The following is a 10,237-nucleotide window of genomic DNA, read 5'->3' on the forward strand; positions in this document are numbered from 1 at the left end:
TTTTGCTTCTGCCACGCATCCATTTACAAGGCTTTTAAAGAAAGCTTGTATTTTATCACTCCCAGGCATGCTATTTATGTCAGCAGTGGGCAGATACAGCCAGTCCTCTATGCAGCTTGTTAAAAGCTTTTAAAAATACATGAAGAGCCAGGCGGAATAAAGGTCAAGTAAATAACAGGAGTGTATAAAATATGTTGCATTAAACATTTAAACTAGCGGTTTTCCTAGTTTCTTTATTTCATGCTGTTTCTTCATAATACTTCAGAAACAAATTTGCCCGGTGTTCTTCTAGGCAGCATGTTGCAGCTGAGCCAGGAGTGCCTAAGCAGAATGGGCAGAGTGGGAACCTTGGTGATCTGTCAGCTCACATTCCTCTCTTACCCAGCATTTGTCATTTCCTGGTAACACAGAGCTGCATCCCAGCAGTGCCACACACAAAGGCTGACACTACCTATTTAAGTGGCACCAAAACAAAAAGGAAAACACAAGTGCTTTGCAACCAGAAAGGGAATTTCCAGAGGCCAAGGGTAAAAGACAGTTTGATTTCTCTTCATTTTGGGCTTTATTTTATTGTTTATGCTTTATAATTCCCATTAAAACATTGAAGGGCAAGTAAGGAAATCTTGAGCAAGCACGCCTTTGAATTCAATTACTGGGGTTTATTTTTGTTTTCTCTTGTCACTATGTAACATCACCAAGCCATGGTGAGCATCTTGCCAGTTACTCCACAAAAATCGTAGTATTTTCAAGGTAACAAACATTTCCCTGCCATTCAAATTCTATGGGGAAAAAAAACAATTGTAATCTGAAAATTTTGACTGTCTTAATATCACCTCATGATACGGATATCACAAATTTTGGTTATCTCTTGTGTGTATCAAATTTGGGCTCACAGTACCCAGCATGGATAGAAATCTAACATTGCACCAGGACAACAGTTTTGAAACAGGAAGAAGTTATTATCTTGTGGCTCCATGGTTTAACCTTATTCATGGTAGTGTGAATTTGGGGGTCAGGCTTTACATTTAAATGGATGGTTCAACACATGGGTTGGAAAAGAAGGAAAATTGCATAAAAATTATATAACCAAATTTCTGAAAAGTCTGTCATAAAATATATCTTCAGCCTGTCATCATCATTTTCTGATAGGTTATTTTGCTTTTCCAGATCTATATTTTTCCATATAGGGACTCTGACATCTAATTTTAATTACCTCAGCCAAAGGCCTATGTCACAAATCAGGTACAGCTGTATTCAATCTAAGCACTTTGTTGGGTTTTGAATTTATAAATATTATTGTCACAAAAAGGGAAAATGTCCAAAATCTACCATACAGGCCTCAAATGTTCAATATCCATGAGTCCCCCAAAATTATCTTTCTTGCAAGTAACAAAACCAGAAAATATCATTTAATTGAGTCGTGACTGGGCCCTTTCAAAATGATTAAAATTACCACGTTCTGGGCCAGGCTCTTGAAATGTAGTTAGCTATACTTTAAAAATGTGTTTGAATAATGTTATGTATATTTATACCAGGATTACAGAACTTTAGCAGATAATAATTCCAGTACTGAAGAACGAAGTGGTTGGGTTAAACCCTTCCATCAGCGGGTATGGAAGCAGGGCCCCAAATCCTATTTCATGATTTGTTTGGACATTCAAATGACTGAGTCTCACTGAAAATCAGATGGGACCCAGATTCCTTACTGAGTGTCCAAATATGTAGCACTTGCTTCTGGGAAGAGTGAAGGAGGAAAATTATTGTTAATATTTTTGAAGAAGTTAGAAACAAACAAACAAAAATTTACTCCAGGCTCTCTTCACCAGAGGAATTACAGTAAAACCAACAAAAGGAAATTACTTGAAATAGTTATGGGTTATATCTCATGAATCTGTCACGGATAACACGCTGTGTTTGTCCTCACTGTGTGTGATGGCTGCTTCCAGCTGTGCTGACATCAGTTGCTCACTGCAACAGAACTTCATAAAGGGGCAAAATTTTTCTCTTTGTAAAGACAAACTGTCCTTAATTTTCTTTTCCCAGTTTGAAAGGTCAGAGGGATCACAATTAGGGATACATTAACTTCCTTAGCTCAAACAAGTCTCCCAGAGTTTCTGTCAAGACTGTAGTTAGAGGTGAAACTTTTGCAAGATGTTTAACCTTGGTTTTTCTTTTCTACCCCTTTTTTCTGTTCTGTTTCTTTATGGTGGCAAAGCCTATGGGTGTGCAAGAGAAAAGCAAGGTGCAGCCTCATGACATAAACACACACAGCTTGGACAGGCACGTGTTCAGGGTACCATTAACTCATCCCAGCTTCCTGCCCAGCCCTCTTGGTGGAAGTTGCTTCAAGATAAAGTCAGCAGAAAGGAGCCAGTTGCTTCTGTAAAGAGCTTGGTATTCTCATACGTGGTACTGGCTTCCAATAAAATATTGAAGTCTGCCCAGAAACTGCTTTGCTAAAGGTGCAGATTCCTTTGCTAGAAAGCAGGTAACCTCTGGCAGTGAGACTGGAGATAAAGCAGGATTACATCTTAAATGTCAACACTAAGATTTGCCAGGGCTCATCAGTCATTTTCCTTTCTTTTCCTCTTTTTTTTCTGCACTGAATTGGAGGATGGAAAAAAGGGGATTGCTGGTTTTATGCCAATAAATCCCATTCTTGTCTAACACAGCTGGATTAAAGGCTCTTTGTGCTTTATGATCTGGAATTACTGTCTCCTAGCTATAGAATATATGTCTTGATAATTATTCCACAAATTTTGTAAGCCTCTATCTAGCTGGGCCCCCAACCAGAATGGGAATTATAACCTCATCTGAAAAAAGGGATTATGACTACGTCCTCCCCTGCCATCACAGAGAAGTTGCTCCCTGAGGACTCACAAGACAGGGCTCACAGATGCTTAATTTCATGAAAGCACTAAGTCATAGTGACACAAGTGCCAAAAGGAAGAATTACACCCGGGTTTTTAGCTGCCTGCAGAACATACTTGGAAACAGTTCCCTCCCAGTTACCAAAAGGGGATCCACAGAACAGTGTCAGGTTGCAAAGCCTTCCTTCGCTGTCACAGGGCTCTCACTGCCCTACCTACCCCTGCAGACAGTGACCATGTACCAGCTCCTGGAGGCTCATTAACTTGTTCCTAAGTGATGCACGCCTGAAATACTTTTCAAAATGTAGAAATAAAGCCCTTTCTGTGACTGTGCTCCTCTAAGACAGTTACCCATAAATTTCTGGAAAGCCATGAAAACACTCCACAGGGACAAAATAATTGCTGATGATTCAGTCAGAAAAGCGACAGTAAAGGTTAATTTCCTAGAAAAGAATATTTCTCTAATAGAGATGCAGCATGAGGAAACTAAGGTCTAGAATTCAGTTTCAGAATTGAATCAGACAACTTTCTAAAAAGGCCAATATAAACCGAAACCTATGTATTAAAAATGTTGGAAATAAAAGAATGCAAAGACAAACATCCCTTTCCTACAGCAGGTAAAACAAAAGACACTGGTGTATGGGGGTGGAAAAGGACTTCTTTAGTAAGAACCTTGGGACTTTCATGAATAAACATAAAGCGTTTTAAAAGGAGCTCTGTGCAAAATCCACCCAAAGGTTAAGACCCTTTTAACAATTAAGTAGTAAGGAAAAAGAAATCCAAATCTTCTTTTGATCTGAACAGACTGTCACATTCAGCAGCAAGCAATAATTTGGCCTGCAGCCTGCTTCCCTTTTTCTCTCTTTTTTCTCTTTCTCTTCCTCTCTTTTTCTCTTTTCCTTTAATTCATTTCTCCCTTTTTCATTAACCCCTCTAATTTCTCTTTTCCCTTCACCCTGCCCCTTTATCCAAACCCCACTGCCTAAACAATAGGTCAGGAACTAACATGACAAGTGTGTAATTACTAATAAAACCTTCTGACTGTTTGCAGGCCCTCTGAGTTTTGTCCTTCCTTTCTACCAGTGAGCATTTTCGAATCTTAAGTGCTCAACCTTAAACCAATACCTGTGACACGGTCAGGGCGACCTGCAAAAATCTAGGTATAGCTCTTACATTTCTGAGAAACCATTAGAAAACAGCCAAGAGCTGACAAGCCACCAGCTTCTGAAATTCCCCAAATGAGACAATCGACAAAGGGAAGACTGGAAAGGCCTGACAGCAAAAAGATGGGTTGGAAATGCTGGAGAGAGAAGATGAACAGGACTGTTCCGGAGCTGAGAGGAGAACAAAGAGCTTTGCAGTGAGGTGGCCCAACAAGGTCGTCTGGGCTGCAAGGGTCTGAGCACTTTGGAAGCTATTCTGGCTCTGCAGAAAGCCTGGGGATTGCTCTTGGCTCCTTGAACCCATCCCAGAGAAAGTTTCAGAAGACAGAGAAGATTAAATGAGCAATATGCAAAGAACACTGCCCAGCTTTTGTATTTTGTGCACCTCTGAGAAAGCAGCAGTAGCACTGCAGGAGAAATGCCTGCCTGTCTCAGGTCATCTACTTCTCTTCATTTTTTGATTGTCTCTGAGCTGTCACGTTCCAAGGTTTGTGTAACATCTCTGTGATCTCTTTCCTCCATGGAAATATTTAATTTAGAGTCCACTGTCCATGGAACATTAGGATTGCAGCCAAAATAGATCTTATGGGATTAGAGCCTCTTCAAAGAGAACTGAGAACTGTCCAAGGAGAGGCACTGACCAGAACTGTAACTATGTGCATCTCCTACTCAGATTAAACCATACTTGCTAAAAGTACAAGGAACACCACACTGATACTGACACCTTGAACCGACTCATGACTCAAAATCAAGAACCTGCTGGCAAGGCTAAATTCCAAACACCAATGGCACTGGAGGTAGACACTGACTCTCTTCCCTGTCCTTCTCTACACATACAATTGAATTTTGAATACTGCTTTTCCTGCCCAGCACACAAAATGCTTCAGAATAATGGATAAATGCTGAAGAATGGTTAGACAGGGCTAGAAGGCAGCAGACAAAGCAATGGTGAAGTGTGGTGACAGGGAAAGTAAAAAAATATTACAATAAAGAGTTGTAAACTTCAGTTATATGGACAAAGGGAGAGATTTAGGTTAATTAAGGCCTAATAAATCCCAGCACTGATATTCATTATTAGATTTCCAAAACTTTGATCATAATCAAATATCTGGAACCAAAGACATGGGCTTCTTATGTGAATCCTAGCAAAAAAAAAATCTTTTTTTGATGTTATCTCTTATACATATGTGTTTGAACACTGCTACTTACTATTGCCATTTAAAATATTTATTACAGTTGTTGACTTTACATGCCTATATACACTCCCAGCTTTGTTGAATAAAACGAAATATTGCATCTATGTCTTTAGTTGCTAGGCATAACCTCCATTAAATATAGTTAAGACTTTCAGTATGAAATAATCTTTGCTGCTTAATAAAAGTGAAGTTGGCCAGTGATAATTTATGTTCTTTGTAAGCAAGGAATGCCATAGAAAGAGATGCTTTGATGTGGTTCAAATGAGAAAAAAGGGACAGACTTCAAGTCAATTATATCAGCAGCTTCATCAAGGCACTCAAAAAACTGTGGACATCATTAATTAAGTTTATTTATACTTCCTTCCCTCCCTCTCTTCTTCCCCCTCCTGCCACCTTAATCCCCAAAACACTCCTACATCACACCAATATTCTTTGTAGAATTGAAAAATAATTCTTCCTCCCTTGCCAAAAAGGAAAAGTAATTTTCCTGCTCATCTTTGCTATCACAGTTTTGCTCTTATCACTTTGCAGTAAGGTGCTGGGGTTCCATCAGCTTGGCCAGTGGAGATTTCCAATCTTCCCAGTAAAAAGCGGAAAATGGGAGCAGCTAGTAGAGGCAAGTCCAATGTGCAAGAGATTGGCACCCTACTCTCTTTTTGGTCTTCCCATGTTTGGTTCCAAGGTTTTAATTTGAGCCTGTCTCTCTGTTTCTAGGATTCGAGGGGTTTTCCATCCATGTGCTGTCTCCACCCCTGTCTCTTCCTTGAGGGACAGCTGGTGTGGGACAGCGTGCAGCAACTCTCCGGATGTTCAGCGGGCTGGAGCCCCTCACCATCCTCTTTTGGGTCAAGTTCTGACACTACCTGAAGGCCTGCACACTGAGGGGACCCAGAAGGTGAATCTCTGATTGTAAAGGTGGGACCTGAACTCAGGAGCACCCTCCCCCAGGTAAGATTACTGAAAAAAGCTTGGGGATCCCACATCTTGTAATAATGCTGAAACAGCAGCATAATTTTCCAAGGCTGAGGGACTCTTCTCTCTATGCTGGCCAAAAGTGATGCAAAGCTCAGGGAGATGCTTTACTTCAGATCTGTTTTTAGTGTTTTTAAGCCCACATCGCTCACCACTCTACCACAAATGCTGTCCTTCACTGATAGCGCTGTCCTGTGCTTTGTTGAGTCAACACCTGGAGTTTCATTGGAATGACAAAATGGTTCAAAATCACACTTCTAATTAATAAAAGTGTTGGTGAATGGCTCTTCTTATTTTGGACCATGCACCCAGGGTGCTGGAGCCACCTGTGCCATTTGCATTTTCCCTCACAGCTGACCCACTTGAGCTAAGCAGCACCACATTACACCACTAAGGTCAGCCTTGAACACCAATGCAGGCAAAAGAGAGCACCTAATCCTCAGGAAAAGCAAATTTGCTTTTGTTCAGGAACGATTCCCAAGGAGGGGCCCAGAGTTAAGTGCCCAGTGCTGCCTGGGGGCTGGTTTCCAAAGGAACAAGGAAGTTTTCACAGTCGCCCTTGCGCTGCTTGAGCACCTCGAACATCACACACTCCTCAAGACATTAAACTCTGCCTGCACTTGTCATTAACAGCAACCAAAGACCCCAGATCACACCAATCCCAGCTCCAGGACCGAAATATGGAGGTTAAAAAATGGTGCTGCTGTTGCCTGGCATTGAAGTGCCTGTGTTTTCATTTCACCGCTATTTGGCAGTATAGGAAGCTGGTGCAGATACAGCATCGTTCACTTCCTTTGTGCCAGCCGGATTCTGTCATTTGTGGAGGTTGAGGCTGCACTGTGTCAGTATTAAGTTGATATTTTGAAGAGTTTTAACAATTAGCCCTGCCTGGTCAGTGCTGGCAGAGAGTCACCAACTTCAGTAAGAGCAAAGATAACAATACACTTAAACAAAGCTCACAGTACTTATATTTCAATTCATTTCTGAAATCTCTCTCTGCAATCAGAATATTTTAAGGTTGATGCAGCACACATTTTTTATTTTAGGGGCTTTTTTTCACAGAGGCAACCAAAATGGACGACTGAGAAAGCTCCACCTGAGTCTTTGTTAATCCATGGAAGGACAAACTCTGTACAAGACTTCACATTAAATATTAAAATGTTGACACACATAGTAGTATGAGAGAATAGAAAAACATTCTTGCTTTTTGTCTTACAGCAATATTCATACCAAGTAAGTCACTGATCAAAAGCCTACATACTACTTCTCTAAAAAAATGTTGCATATATTAGGATGTGCTGTTTATTTAGGCTCGATAGACTTTGAGATTATTTAGGCTCTAGTCTTTGATAATATCTCATTACAGATTTTATGTCTTGATCTTATAGAGAAACCTCAGATTGCTCAAGTAGAAAAAGCTATAAAAATTCGTTACAGGACTTGAACTGTTTCTAGTGTTTTCTATTTATGGAAACTGAGGAAGCTCTTTTGTTTGTCCAGAAAAGGATCAAAATTTCATTGCAATTTCACTTGCTCAGTAAGCTTGGGGTGAAACTGGACACAGATGTTTCACTTGTATTTTTGGGTCAATTCATGTGGTCAATTCTCTCCTCAGAACAGGAGAGAATCAAACTAGAGTTAGACAGTGCAATATGCTTTCATGGATTTTTTTCAGTCAGTTAAATTGGTTTATATTTTATTCTACATAGAATGAGTGGGTATGCTAAGAAAACCTATCATATTTTCCAAAGCAAATTGCTATCCCAGGCTAATGCCAGACATTTATATTATTTGAAAGATTTGTTCAATATTGATGGTAGATGATTGTTTTGCTTTTCATAATGTCCTTAACACAAACAAATCTGCTCAGAAATCTTTTAAGAAATGTTTTTCAGCAGAAAGTGCCCAATCGTCAAAGACAAGGCTTTTTAGAAAGCAGCAGACTTGAACAAAAACATCTGGAAAATACATCTTTATGCCCAAACTTTTACAATACCTTGTTTAAACATTTTTCTAATTAATCTTTTCTATTTTGCTTTAAAATTTCAGCATCTCTGACCTCTATATGGATTAAAAATGTGCAAAATGTGCGAATGGCTGTTAAATAGCTTGAATTTGATAATAAACCTTCAGATACCAGTAACAAAAGCAGAGCATAAGCAGACAGCTTTTGGGGTTGGTGAGAAAAGGCTGCACAGGGTTAGAGATGGGAATCAGGCAGAAATCTGCCCTCACATTACCTGTGCTCTACCAGCCATTGTGACTGCAGAAGCCCAACAGGGGAGGCTGTTCATTTTTACACATAAAACACAGGGTTTTTTTGTGAAAATATGCTACCTGATACAAAGGATATCAACTTTATGCTCAAAAGGCTGAAGCAAAAAAAAAAAAAAACCTTCTAGTGGGTCTAATTAAATATTATTTTAGAGCATTTTTTAAAGTTTTTTTTGTCAATTTAAGGAATGTTGCTTTTCTTTTACGTCTTTCTATGTGTTCATTTGTCATTGTCTGCCTGTGGAGCACCTCATGAAGTCCATCTTTTGAGGAAAGGCTGTGTACTCTTTTCATTCCTGCTAGCTTAAGAAAGAAGAAAAAGGCAGGAAGAAAGAGGGGGGAATAAAGGCAACACCTTCCTACATATTCCACCAGCATCCTCATCTGGAAACTCCCTGGAGATCCATGTTTGGCCTCACCAGGAACAGGACAGAAATAGCAATAACAGTGTCTTTGACGTGCTGGAACTTTTGTGCCACCAACATAAAAGCTCCGTTGCGCAATTTCCTATTTTTGCGGTGTATTTTCATCCCTAAGGATTCGATGCCTCTGGAATCTGGGTTGGAGGGCAGCACCCTCTGAGTGCAGGACATGCTGAATAATAGGAGGAGGAGGTGCCTGCCAACCCCTCCTGTCCTGTCCTGACACAGAGCACGAGGGAACCCAACTCTGAATGCTAAATGACTCCACAGTATAATTAGGGCTTCAGGCCTTAATTCCAGTTTGCACAATTAGCTCCTTAGGAGCCTCAGGGGATGATTCTGAGATGGCCTGTGCCATTTCAGGGTGCCCCAGAATTCTGCAAAAGGCTTCCAGACCACGGGAAGGAGCTGCAGAAGACACAAGTCTTTCTGGGGTTGCAGCAGGAGGCTAGGCCTGGTGCACCAAAAATAGAAATATCAATGTATGGCTGGGCACCAAAATCCCTCTTCTTTACTTAAAAAGGCAGGCTAATGAATGCATTGAAATAAATTAACTTTCCTCGGTAGCCTGGCTGTTTTCTGCTACCTGTTGCTGGCCATGCATTGGGAACTAAGCTTTCATCTAGACTTCCCACAGCACATTTGGGAATTACTGCACACATGGGGTGGGGGGACAAAGGACAAAGCTGCAGCTTTTTGGATGTTACACAATGGTGATGATGATAATATAATAACCACAGATATTAATTATAGCATCATTTTTATACAGCAGCTAATAACACAGTACAAGTAAATGAAATGCCAATATTTTCCATAACCATCACATAATGCCTCCCAAAATCAAAAAGACACATCTGCCCTTCCAGCTTTGTGGAGAGATGTGCAAGCATAGGCTCAGCACGAATCCTGGTGTCCTCATCCCTGCAATACCTGCCATTACTTATTCCACACATTCCTTAGAATAATGAGGCCCATCATCTTTTGATGAGACTGTGGGAGTTGATATTCCCAAAATACAACATTACACTATCACATAATCACTACTACTTAATACTGCTCGGGGAAGGCTATTTCTGTGAAAGCTATTGGGAATACAATAGCAACATGGAGAAGTCAACACAAGGCAGAATTGCTCCCTTTCTGCAGGGAATAAAAATAATTGTGAACCTGCTTTTATGAGACTTTATAAACCTACAGAGCTGGATCAGGAACAGGAGCCAAGACAAAAATTGTCTCATCTCACCACATGTGTCACAAAACTATCTGCTGGCAAAGGGACTCCATTTGGGCAAGGATTGGCATCTGTGGACAAACTGGGCATTCCAGCAGTATTAGAAAAT

This window comes from Aphelocoma coerulescens, chromosome 1A (assembly GCF_041296385.1).
Source record: "Aphelocoma coerulescens isolate FSJ_1873_10779 chromosome 1A, UR_Acoe_1.0, whole genome shotgun sequence".
Taxonomy (NCBI): Eukaryota; Metazoa; Chordata; class Aves; order Passeriformes; family Corvidae; genus Aphelocoma; species Aphelocoma coerulescens.